This window comes from Lolium rigidum, chromosome 1, assembly GCF_022539505.1.
Source record: "Lolium rigidum isolate FL_2022 chromosome 1, APGP_CSIRO_Lrig_0.1, whole genome shotgun sequence".
NCBI classification, from domain to species: Eukaryota; Viridiplantae; Streptophyta; class Magnoliopsida; order Poales; family Poaceae; genus Lolium; species Lolium rigidum.
The window spans coordinates 144729822-144740581 of record NC_061508.1 but is presented as its reverse complement, the minus strand read 5'-3'; the positions used below and the strand labels follow the sequence as shown (position 1 = coordinate 144740581).

Genomic DNA, 10760 nt, shown 5'->3' with positions numbered 1-10760 from the left:
TTGGGAGAGAAAACTGTTGTAGCTTGGGGTGACGCTGGCAAGAAAAATAACCTAGCAGATATTATGAAGGGGCTCGATCAAGTCATGACAATACTGCAATCCTGGAGCAAACAAAAATTTGGCAATGTTCTGAGGGAACTGGCTAAAGCTCGAAAAAAGATAGAGCTACTACAAACAAACAATGTTGACCAAAGAGAAATATGCTAGGCTACTAACCATATGCAACAGTTGCTTTATAAAGAAGAGATGTTGTGGTTGCAAAGATTTCGGGTCACCTGGCTAAAAAAGGGGATAGGAATACAACGTTCTTCCACCAAAAGGCGGTCTGGAGAGCACGCAAGAACAAAATCAAGAAACTCAAGGACAACGACGCTGCTTGGAAAGATATGCCCACAAAGAGAAGGTTACAGAGGCCATGAATGATGACCTTTGTCAAGAGTTTAGTGATGAGAAGATAAGAGATGCTCTGTTTCAAATTGGACCCCTAAAAGCCCTAGGAGTGGATGTATTCTCGGCACATTTTTATCAACGCAATTAGGGTACAATTCAAGCTGGCAATTGGGTCAGGTTTGACCGGGTCGACCTATCACAAACCCATGCCCGATTAACAAATGGGCGAGGATTTCTGCCCACGGCCCTGCCCATGGGTCTGAGATGCGACCCATGCTCGAACCCGATGGGTCACCCGACCCGACAAGGAACCCATCGGGTCTCCCAATATAAAATTTTAATTTTCTTTCAAGCTGGCACCGTCGAACTATTACGTCTTCACGTCCCAGTATAAAAAATATCAGAACCGCACACGTAACCACACTACCATTCCCAGGAGATGGTCATCCCTCTTTTATAAGCTGAGACGCCCCTCTCACGCGCATGGCTGGGCGAGGTGGTACTAAGGCATGGCCAATGCATAGCCTCAGGGGTGTTGCCTTGCAGCTTTATCTTGATTTGGGTGATCCAAATTAGATTCGGATAAGGAGGAAGCCTCTTCAGCCATAAAGTAAAAACTGAGTGAAAATATGAGAGAGAAAGAGAAAAACTAAATCAGCTTTTGAGAGAATGACATATTAATGGAACCATAACATGGCATGCATATATCAAAAGTTTTATTCAAGACGAGTTGGACAGCTGCGCTCATGCCATAAAAAAACTCTCGCGATTTGGAAAAAGAAATTGGCAAATAGTTGCACTTTGGATTACCTTTTCGAAAGAGTCGAAGCCGACTGATTGAAGAGAGAGAGATGGAGACATCAGTGCGCAGCGTCGCTGTCCATGCAACTTGCATGGCGACTTGGGCCAAAGATGTGGATAGTCTGCACATGTGTACAGACACCGATAGATGGATATGCATTAGTAAATCGAGCGGTCTGAATGGGCAATGAAGTTTTCCCTTTTGAGCACGCACGACTGAGATACTCCCGTCGCCATTGTTGACTGGCCAACTAGGCAACTAGCAGGAGTACGTACTGGCAACTTGTTCAACATCCCTCTTCGAAAACCAGCACGCGTTTAATCCGCTGCACAGTCTAACACAACAGTGGAGGAGGCAATAATCTCAGCTGCAGAATGCACATACCACTCTCGTTTCTTTCCGTGGGCGCGCCATGAATGGCACCCTTCTTTCTTATAATGTCTAACCCACCCAGAAAATAAAAGGAAAGGAAAGGAAAGAAGTTTCTTCCTCCTCTGTTCACGCCATGAATGGCCGCGCAAGGACTCCCGCTGTTCTGCTCCTTCTGGTCGTCGCGGTGCCGCTCGCCGCAGCATAGCCGTGGCCACTGTGCGACAGCAGCAGCGGCAACTACTCGGCAGGCAGCACATACGAAACCAACCTCCTAAACCTCATCGTCACCCTCCGCCAGAACGCCTCCTCCTCGCCGTCCCTATTCGCCTCGAGCACCCGAGGCACCGCCCCAGACACCGTCTACAGCCTGATGATCTGCCGCGGCGACGTCAGCGCCAGCGACTGCGCCGACTGCGGCACCTCCGCCCTACAGAACGCGGGGACGGCCTGCGGCCGCCTCATCAGGGACGTCGCGCTGTGCAACAACCAGTGCTACGTCCGCCTGTCCGACGTCAACTTCCTCGCCTCCACCAACAACTCTGGCGAGGTACGTCTCAGGAGCGGCGCCAACATCACCAGCAGCGACGTCGCGGGCTACAACCGAGCTGTCAACACCCTCCTCAACGCCACGCTGCAGTACGCGGTCGACAACTCCAGCAGGCTGTTCGCCACGGGGAGATTGGTTGGGCCCGACCCGGGGTTCAGTCCTATCTTCTCGGCGGCGCAGTGCTCGCCGGACCTATCGCCGGCGCAGTGCCGGAGTTGCCTACAAGACCTCTTGGACCAGTGGTGGGCCGCGCTGCCGCGGAACGAGGGGGGAGCCAGGATCGCCGGCACCCGGTGCAGCTTGAGGTCCGAACTGGGGCATGTCCCGTTCTACACCGGCACCGCGATGCTCCAGCTCCGGGCCACGGCTGCCGCACCGGGACCAGCGACGATAGTTGGGCCGGGCACTCCGGAAGGTCAGTACGTTGACTACCATCTCCTTCGAGATTGCATCCCGAATTAAGTCGCACCCCCACGAACACATCGTCATGCACTACTTACTTCGGTTCTGAATAGGGCACTTAACCAAAAAAAATTGAATTTTCCAGCCACTTATAACCTTTACAAACCCCCTTTCGAAAAACTTCCAAGGAAGAGAATTAAACTCAATTCAATGAATTATTTTTCAAGCTTTACCTTTTGGCAATACCTGAAGTTGTGTGTATTTTTAGGTCCCACATACAAGAAATGGAGGTTTATCCTTTCATAAAAACGTCATTTGACCCTTGCATTCACAATTTTTTTTAAAAAATACTTAAACTTGTTGGCATCATTCGACATGCACACAGTAGGGAGCTAGCCTACATCCGTCCTCAGACCTGCATATGGAGTTGGTATAATAACTGTAGCACCCAGCCATGCATTAGAGCAAGTGTAATAAACCTACTCAACTGGCTATAGTACTTGCCACATCATCTAAAATCCATGTTGGAAGAGAGAAAAAGGAGGTGAAAGAGTGGAGCCGGCTACAGCTCAAGTGCCCGGCTGCACGCATGCAACGAGGCAAAAAGCTTCCATTTACGGCAATAGCATACATGTATTAAATAATTGTTTTTTAACAAAGCCACTTAGAGCAAGTACAACAATAACTAGTCAGTAGGCTATAGTACTTGCCATCTCATCAAAAGCTTAGGTGGAAGAGAGAGAAAGAAGGAGAAAGGGGAGAGTCGGCGCTTGGGCAATCGTCCGGCTGTAACACAGCCATCCATGAAAAGTGGTTTGCATGCACTGTATGCCCTATAGACTGCATGCATCAGGCAATTACATATTAACAAAAACACCTCTAGTAGCTGGTACAATAGTTGATCTACTGTATTGGTAGGCTATATGACAACTCTATGTGACATGGCACGGCTCTATAGCGTGCTGCCGGCTCTATTACTAATCTTGCTCTTAATAGCTAGCCTAATAGCTAGTTTATTATATGAGTGGGCTCTATGTTGACTATAAAGTGAGGTGGCATTGCTATAGAGCCAATAGCCGGCTCTTTTATTAGTCTTGCTCTTAGTGCTTCTGGTTTTCAAAATATTTGAAATTTGCACTGCTATGTTTTTATAAAATTATAAAATTTATTTCATGAATACATACACATGTTCGGACTACTTTTGTGAAGTTCCAGAAAAAAATATGTTGTATTTTGAGCTACACAAAAAAAAAACAAATTTGTGGTTGGCTCGTATAGGTAAACTTATATTTTTGTCCAAAATTTGTCATTTCTTCCATAGCTTAAAATACAACATATTGTCCCCGAAATACCTACCGTACATTCAAAATCTGTATATGTATGCGCCTATTTAACTTCAGCTTTTTTGGTATCCCAGATATATGGTTTAGATTTTTTCAAAAGAGCCTTTTTGTTAGCTCACGAGTCAATATTATGAATACATAGCAGCAGATGGGCACTGCCGTCACCTATATCTCACCAACCAAAACCGACTGGGCCATACATGAACAGCGTTATTATAAAAATACTGAGCACGCATATCGACGGTGAGCATGCAATGCAGGTCCGAAGGGAGCATGTTGACCACCGGCCACGACGAGAAGCCCAACGAGTGCAAATTATGGACATAGCCATGAGCACCTTCACCACCTTGTGCAGCTCCGGGTGCATGGCACTCTGACTACCTGCAAGACACCCCTCGCTACCACAACCAACAGCACGCCGGCGTGCGGAAAGACCACCGTGCCGCTATCACCGATGGTGGCCTAGGCGCAACGAAGAAATTACAACACGAAAAATGTGCAAAACGGTGAGGTGAAGCTACTGGTCAAAGGAATTTTACAACAAACAAAACTCGAAACCAACACAGAATGGAATCACCTCGTCGACACACATATTTTTTCATGTACAACTTATTTTGATTTAAACTAGTATTGTGTTGATTAGAAGTGAGTAGAGGATTGCACCTAGCAAGCCTGGCCATAGGGAAACGGCCGATTCGAGCGTACCCAACAGACCTGGCCCGAAGCTGCTTTTTGCTGCGTGCCAGCCAGCACACATGGAGAGTTCAGCTATCCAATTGACCTGTTTTGGCATTGTTAGCCTTCAAGCGAGCTACCAATCGCGTCCTTAATATGTGGTCTGACCCCGCCGTCTGTAGTATCATTTTTAATAGAGTCGGTTCTACCCCAACTCTCACTCCATCCTCTCTTATACTCCTACATAATATCATTTACTAGCTAAGTAGACGGGATCAAAATGTAAGCTGGCCGCTAGCATCTTGTAGAGTTACTTTTGAAAAACTGTATATTTCTTGGTTTTAAATTACATCACCGTGTATCAAGGAGTTCCTCTTAAAATGTATTTTGTGCAGGAAAAACTTCGTGTATATAAACATGCAATGTTGATATATAAGACCATGAAATTTTTTATTATGTTCTCGCTCCCTTCTAAATAGGATATTATAGATTGTCCCATTTTACAATTGTTGTGACACTATTTATGCCATTTTTGTCCCATTTTACCCTTATCATGTACTGTCACAAATGTGAGGATATATAGGGGTAAAATTGGCAACTATTGTACAAATATGAATTTAGCGGTCAAATTAAATATGATTTTTTTCTTCTAGTTGGGTAAGTACTGCCACAAACTCACAATACTACTTTTAGGAGTAAATACAATCATTTACCTGATTGTCTCAATTTGTCTGTTGCAATTGAACACCTCTATTCATGTAGACTGATTTTGATTCTTCAATCACTTACTAAACTCATATGAACCCAACGAAAGCCCAAGCCACACAACTTTCGAAAGTCACCCTCTTTTCTTCAGAAGACTTCTTTCTATCGTAAACTCTATTTTGAGGGGCACCGTTTGGATTTTACTATGGGCATATCATAGGCATCCTTGTTCATCCTAAATGTTTGGCAGCGTAAACTACATTCTTTCAGAGTTAAGAGTTTTCATATTTGCAGAATTTAATTTCTTTTAGCTTGACATCAAAAGAATTAAAAAACATGCTGGTTTGCCACGCCTCTATACTGTTGTATCCATGCAAAAGAACTGCCATTTGCATCCTGAGACAGTGTAAATTAAAAGAAGTGGTTAAAGGGGGGAGTTCCCTATCTTAACTAAAGGTTGTTCGAAAGAAATGAGGAACCCTGGGGAGCCGGACTATTTCTAACATTTTATTTGTTTGCCAAATTACAGGTAAAAAAACTTCAGGTAGCAGACTTCTTGGAATTATACTTCCGATACTGGCTGTCGCTGTAGTAGCATTAATTTCTCTTTGTATGTGGAGAACTATTCATAGGAAGAGAAGATCTCGAAGGCCAGCGCTTTCCACCCAATGTAAGTCCTCTACACTTTCCGCTTCTTAATTTTACGCACATACTAATTAAACGTGATACGTTCCCTACTAAACGGCCGCTATACATTACCAGCTCATACAGTTGACGACCTGGAGAGTGTCAAGTCAAACTTGTTATGTTTGTCATCGCTACAAGAGGCAACAGATAACTTCGACGAAAGCAATAAACTTGGCGAGGGGGGATTCGGTACAGTTTACAAGGTATATTTGTTGATAACCTTGAATTCGAGGATGTACTATGATTGGATGTTATTGTGTTTATTATAAAGTGTAAACTCTGAATTTGTGTACATCATGGGTAGCTCGCACGGCATAAGCATTGATAAACTTCATAGTATATGAATTAATATTGTAGAAAGAGCTAGATGGACTGTATGAAGTTGATAATTATTCTTCATGGAAGATAATTGATTTATTTAGGGAGTCCTTTCCGGACTAGAAGTTGCTGTAAAGAGGCTATCGAAGGGCTCAAATCAGGGGATGGAGGAACTGAAAAATTAGCTAGTTCTGGTGGCCAAGCTCCACCATAAGAACCTTGTCCGGCTTGTGGGATTTTCTTTAGAAGCGGGAGAGAGATTGCTGGTCTACGAGTACATGTCAAATAAAAGCCTTGATATCATTATTTTCGGTACGGCAACCCTCCTCCCCACAATCCTAAATACTCTTAGTAGTAGTAATAATAATATTTTATATGCATTACACTGACCATGAAATCTGGTGTTAGATCCTGAGGAAAAACAACGATTGGAGTGGGCGACACGATACATGATAATAGAAGGAGTTGCTCGAGGTCTCCAGTATCTACACGAGGATTCTCAAAAGAAGATCGTCCACCGCGACCTGAAAGCAAGCAATGTTTTGTTAGATGCAGAGTTGAGCCCCAAGATTGGAGACTTCGGCCTGGCCAGGCTCTTTGCGCAAGATCAGACTCGCGAGGTCACCGGGCGCATCGTCGGGACATTGTGAGTAATTAGTCATGAACTTCGAACAACGAATCAATTATGACGCAGGCAATATCACCATCTTAATCCTTGCTTGCATGTTCTTCTTATTGCAGCGGCTACATGTCTCCTGAGTATGTGATGCGTGGACAATACTCTACAAAATCAGATGTGTACAGTTTTGGCATTCTAGTGATAGAGATCGTAACGGGCCGTAGAAACAATGGGTCCTACCTTCCCGAGGAAAACGAAGATCTTATAAGCATCGTGAGTACACTGTAAATACCTGCAGAAAATTTCTTATTGTATGTTCTTAGTGCTGAACACATGCATTTATAATGCTAGGTATGGAAGCACTGGGCTGAAGGAGCGATTGCAGAGATGGTAGATTCCTCCTTGGAAAGAAACTACCCTGGAGCCGAGGTGCTCAAGTGTGTCCATATTGGCTTGCTGTGCCTTCAACAGAACCCTGCAGATCGACCTACGATGTCAGAGATCATGGTGATGCTTAACAGTGATGCTACCACTTCTCTACCAGCTGCTGCTAGACCAACGTTTTTTCTCAATGGAAGTTCTGGTCTTTCTAAAAGTGCTACCTCACCTTTGTACACGAACACCTTCACTAGCGGTCGCTAATGCGCACATTGGAAACTGAGATCAGATGTCTAAATTCAGTTTATATTAACCCAAATTTGGATGTTGTGTATCTTGAAGCAAGAAATTGTGAATTGGCATTAGGTCAGACGAATTCGGTTGTTTGGATATGTTTGAATTAAGAATGAAATCAGAAACATTGTAGAATTCAACCACTTTTAAAATGGCATCCCCGAAAACCAATCCGCACCCCTCCATATGGGATTGAGATCGATTGCCGCCAAGAAGATAGACCATGTAGAGATTAGGCTCAAGGATGCGGTACGGGAGTTCATTCTTGGCAAGCTCATGAGTCCGGACAGTCGAGGCCACCATGCTCTCCATTGTCTTCAATCAAAATTCATATAAAGGGTAACCTCTAACGAGCAGAGTGAGACCCATCGTCGGAGCCTTGAGCCGAGGTAGATGGTTTGTACTGATTTCCGGGATAGTGTTTGGGAGGAAGAAGGAGAGGGGTTGCCCTTAAATATGCCCAAAAGGGTAGGTAGACTTCGGCTAGTTTTGGACCAAAACATTAGATGAGTTTTCACCTAGTTTTATTTTTAACAAAATGAGAAAACATTTTTGTGTTTTAGATTGGATCGGAAATATTTTTGTGTTAGTTGAATTAATAAAATGAGGGAAATGGCTTACCGCATTTCAAAATATTTTTCGGGACATTACACAAAGCCCTCCCCCCCCCGGGCATTAGGGATCGTCATCGATCTATGTCACCACTACTATATATACTAGATTTAAATGTGCGCCTTGGCGCACGATCCCGTGAAGTTTGTGCCAAAGGTTATTTTTTATAATGGCGATAAAAAATAGACTGCCAATATGATTGTGTGTTTCTTAGGTTTTACTGGAAGCAATTAAGGTAACAAAAAGTTCAGGTAATAACGAACGAAGCAGGCCATCTCCAAAGTAACAAAAAATTCGGGTAACAATTATGTGACATGTAGATACAATTTGCTCCACCTTAAGTAGCTTGAGGGCGACAATTACTCCGGTAGTTCGCTGTTTGGGTTTCCAGGAGTACTCGCAGTCGATGGTGATGTTGGTGAGCGGGCAGCAGGCGTAGATTTTTTTTTTTACTTTAGGCAACTTTATTACTGAATGAGAATACGGTCATCAACTATTACAGGAACTAAGGCAGCAGGCGTAGATGATCCTTGGCAACCGGTGTTTTTCAGGCCTCCACATTTCTCTCTTGAGTAACTGCCACCTTTCCTTCAGCCTGGTCATAGCAGCCTGCACCGCCATTCTTGTGGCGATTCATCGCCTGCTGAACTCCACTTTCGCCAGAGATAGGTTGTGCCCTTGGTATGGAGTCATCAGCTAGGGAAGGAGAGGGTAGCTTGTATCCCCAGTAATGTAGTCTCGAACCACTGGCCCTGCTTCCTCCCCATCTTCCATGCTTTGTGCCGTTCTCGAATACCTTGTAAAAGCCTAGGCATGCACGATGCATGAGTCCTCCAAGATCCTGGCCAGCCACTGACAATGTCTCTGAACCGCATGTAAATGTCAAGAATGTCTCTGAACCGCCACCTGTACAGAAAAGTGGGCATTGCAACAACATAATTTCATCTATCATCACGAGAGATGGAACCATGACCTGTACAGAAAAGTGGGCATTGCCAAGATAAAAAACTGGATTCGTAGAACTTGTCTGTAAGACTATAAATATAATTTGTTCAATAGGCAGACAAGCAAAGCATGATTAGAGAATTAGCAGGCCTTGAAAGTACGTCCAACTTTTGAACTCAAACTTTGCAAATAAATACATCTTGGTGTGTGCTCCACTCTCAGTGGATGCATCTCTAGTGGGAAGAAACTTATAGGGAGCACCATTAAGAAAGCTTTTTACAGGGATGCGATTGTAGGAGCATTTGGCCTATTCAGGAAATCATAAGACTCAGATAAAAAAAGGAAGCAAAAGACAAAGGAAAAGGTGAACCAAAATCTTCAGACATAAACATTAAACTTGGTCATTTATACATTGATTACTGAAAATAAACTGGTCGGGATTCAACTACGAAACTGCTTACATATGGGTTTCAGGAAGAAAGTAATTAAGGGCCTCTAAACTTTCACATAGAAGAAACTACTAATATAAAAGTATTCACACAAATGGATTAATTGCTCATATATACCTTCCGTAAGACCAGCAGAAATTCTCCGGCATGTCCTTGTTGTGGACCTCCAAGAGCTACCTCTTTACCTCTGGATTGCAATACAATATATCATTTCAATGGGTGGATGCATATATGCAAAATGGATTGATCAAGCAGAGAAGAAGACGAAGAGGCAGTGGCAAGTACATACTCTGCTGTAGTAAGCTGAAGAAAACAGGGATCGACGTAGCCTTATCCACGCAGGGAAAGATCTTCTCACACTCCACCTGACATGGAGCTAAGCAGCAGCCTACACTCCCCCTTTCTTGCCACACCATCTCCTGCTAGACAAAGACAGAAGATTGTAATCATTTGACTACTTTAACAAATAAGCAGAAATGCAAAATACGTGTTCGATTTCCTGTGAAACACCAAACTTCAATGATGGAACTATGTTCGCAATGGAAAGAACAATAATTAGTGATAACGAATTCAGGATCCCTCAAGTAGAAGAAATAACAGATCAAGATTTGAAGAAGTCCAAGATGGCATCACAACTTTGCTTATGACTATTAGTAAGGCCATAGAAATATATCTAATAAACCATTTCTTGCTTGTTCAATTTAAATCCAAAGATCACCTAAGATTTGGACACCTCGAAGAAAACAAACAAAAATTGAAAAGAAAGTACTTTACGTGGATATAAAAAATGACCGATCTGAATCCATTTTCAGATGAAAAACACTGGACATGGTAATGAGTGTGTAGCAAAAATATGAGAAGCACGGGTTAGAAACTATTGTGCAAGACAAGCCCCCTCTTTCTCGATCCTTTGCGGAGGTGGTGGCGATGGCGGGCGGGGGCAACGGAGGTGGCAGCGGCAGTGGAGGCTACGGTGGTGCGGGCGGGGATGGTCGGAAGAGACGCCTGGAGGAACACGGCGGTGGGGACTTCCGCTCCGACAACCAGGGCCGCGGGTCCGGTGCGGGTGGCGGGCGGCAAGGCAACAACTTCTCGGGCGGCGCCAACGACGGCTACGGTGGCGGCCGCTTCGACGGCGGCGGGCGCTCCGAGGGAGGAGGGCGCGCGGATGGCGGCGGCCGCTCTGACTTCTACGGCGGTCGCGACGACGGTGGCGGGCGCC

At 44.5% G+C, this 10760-nt stretch overlaps 1 pseudogene; it reads left to right on the top strand.

The window, feature by feature from the left end:
* Nucleotides 1-1697: 1697 nt before the first annotated feature.
* On the top strand, nt 1698-7579 carry LOC124652239 (annotated as a pseudogene).
* Nucleotides 7580-10760: the final 3181 nt, after the last annotated feature.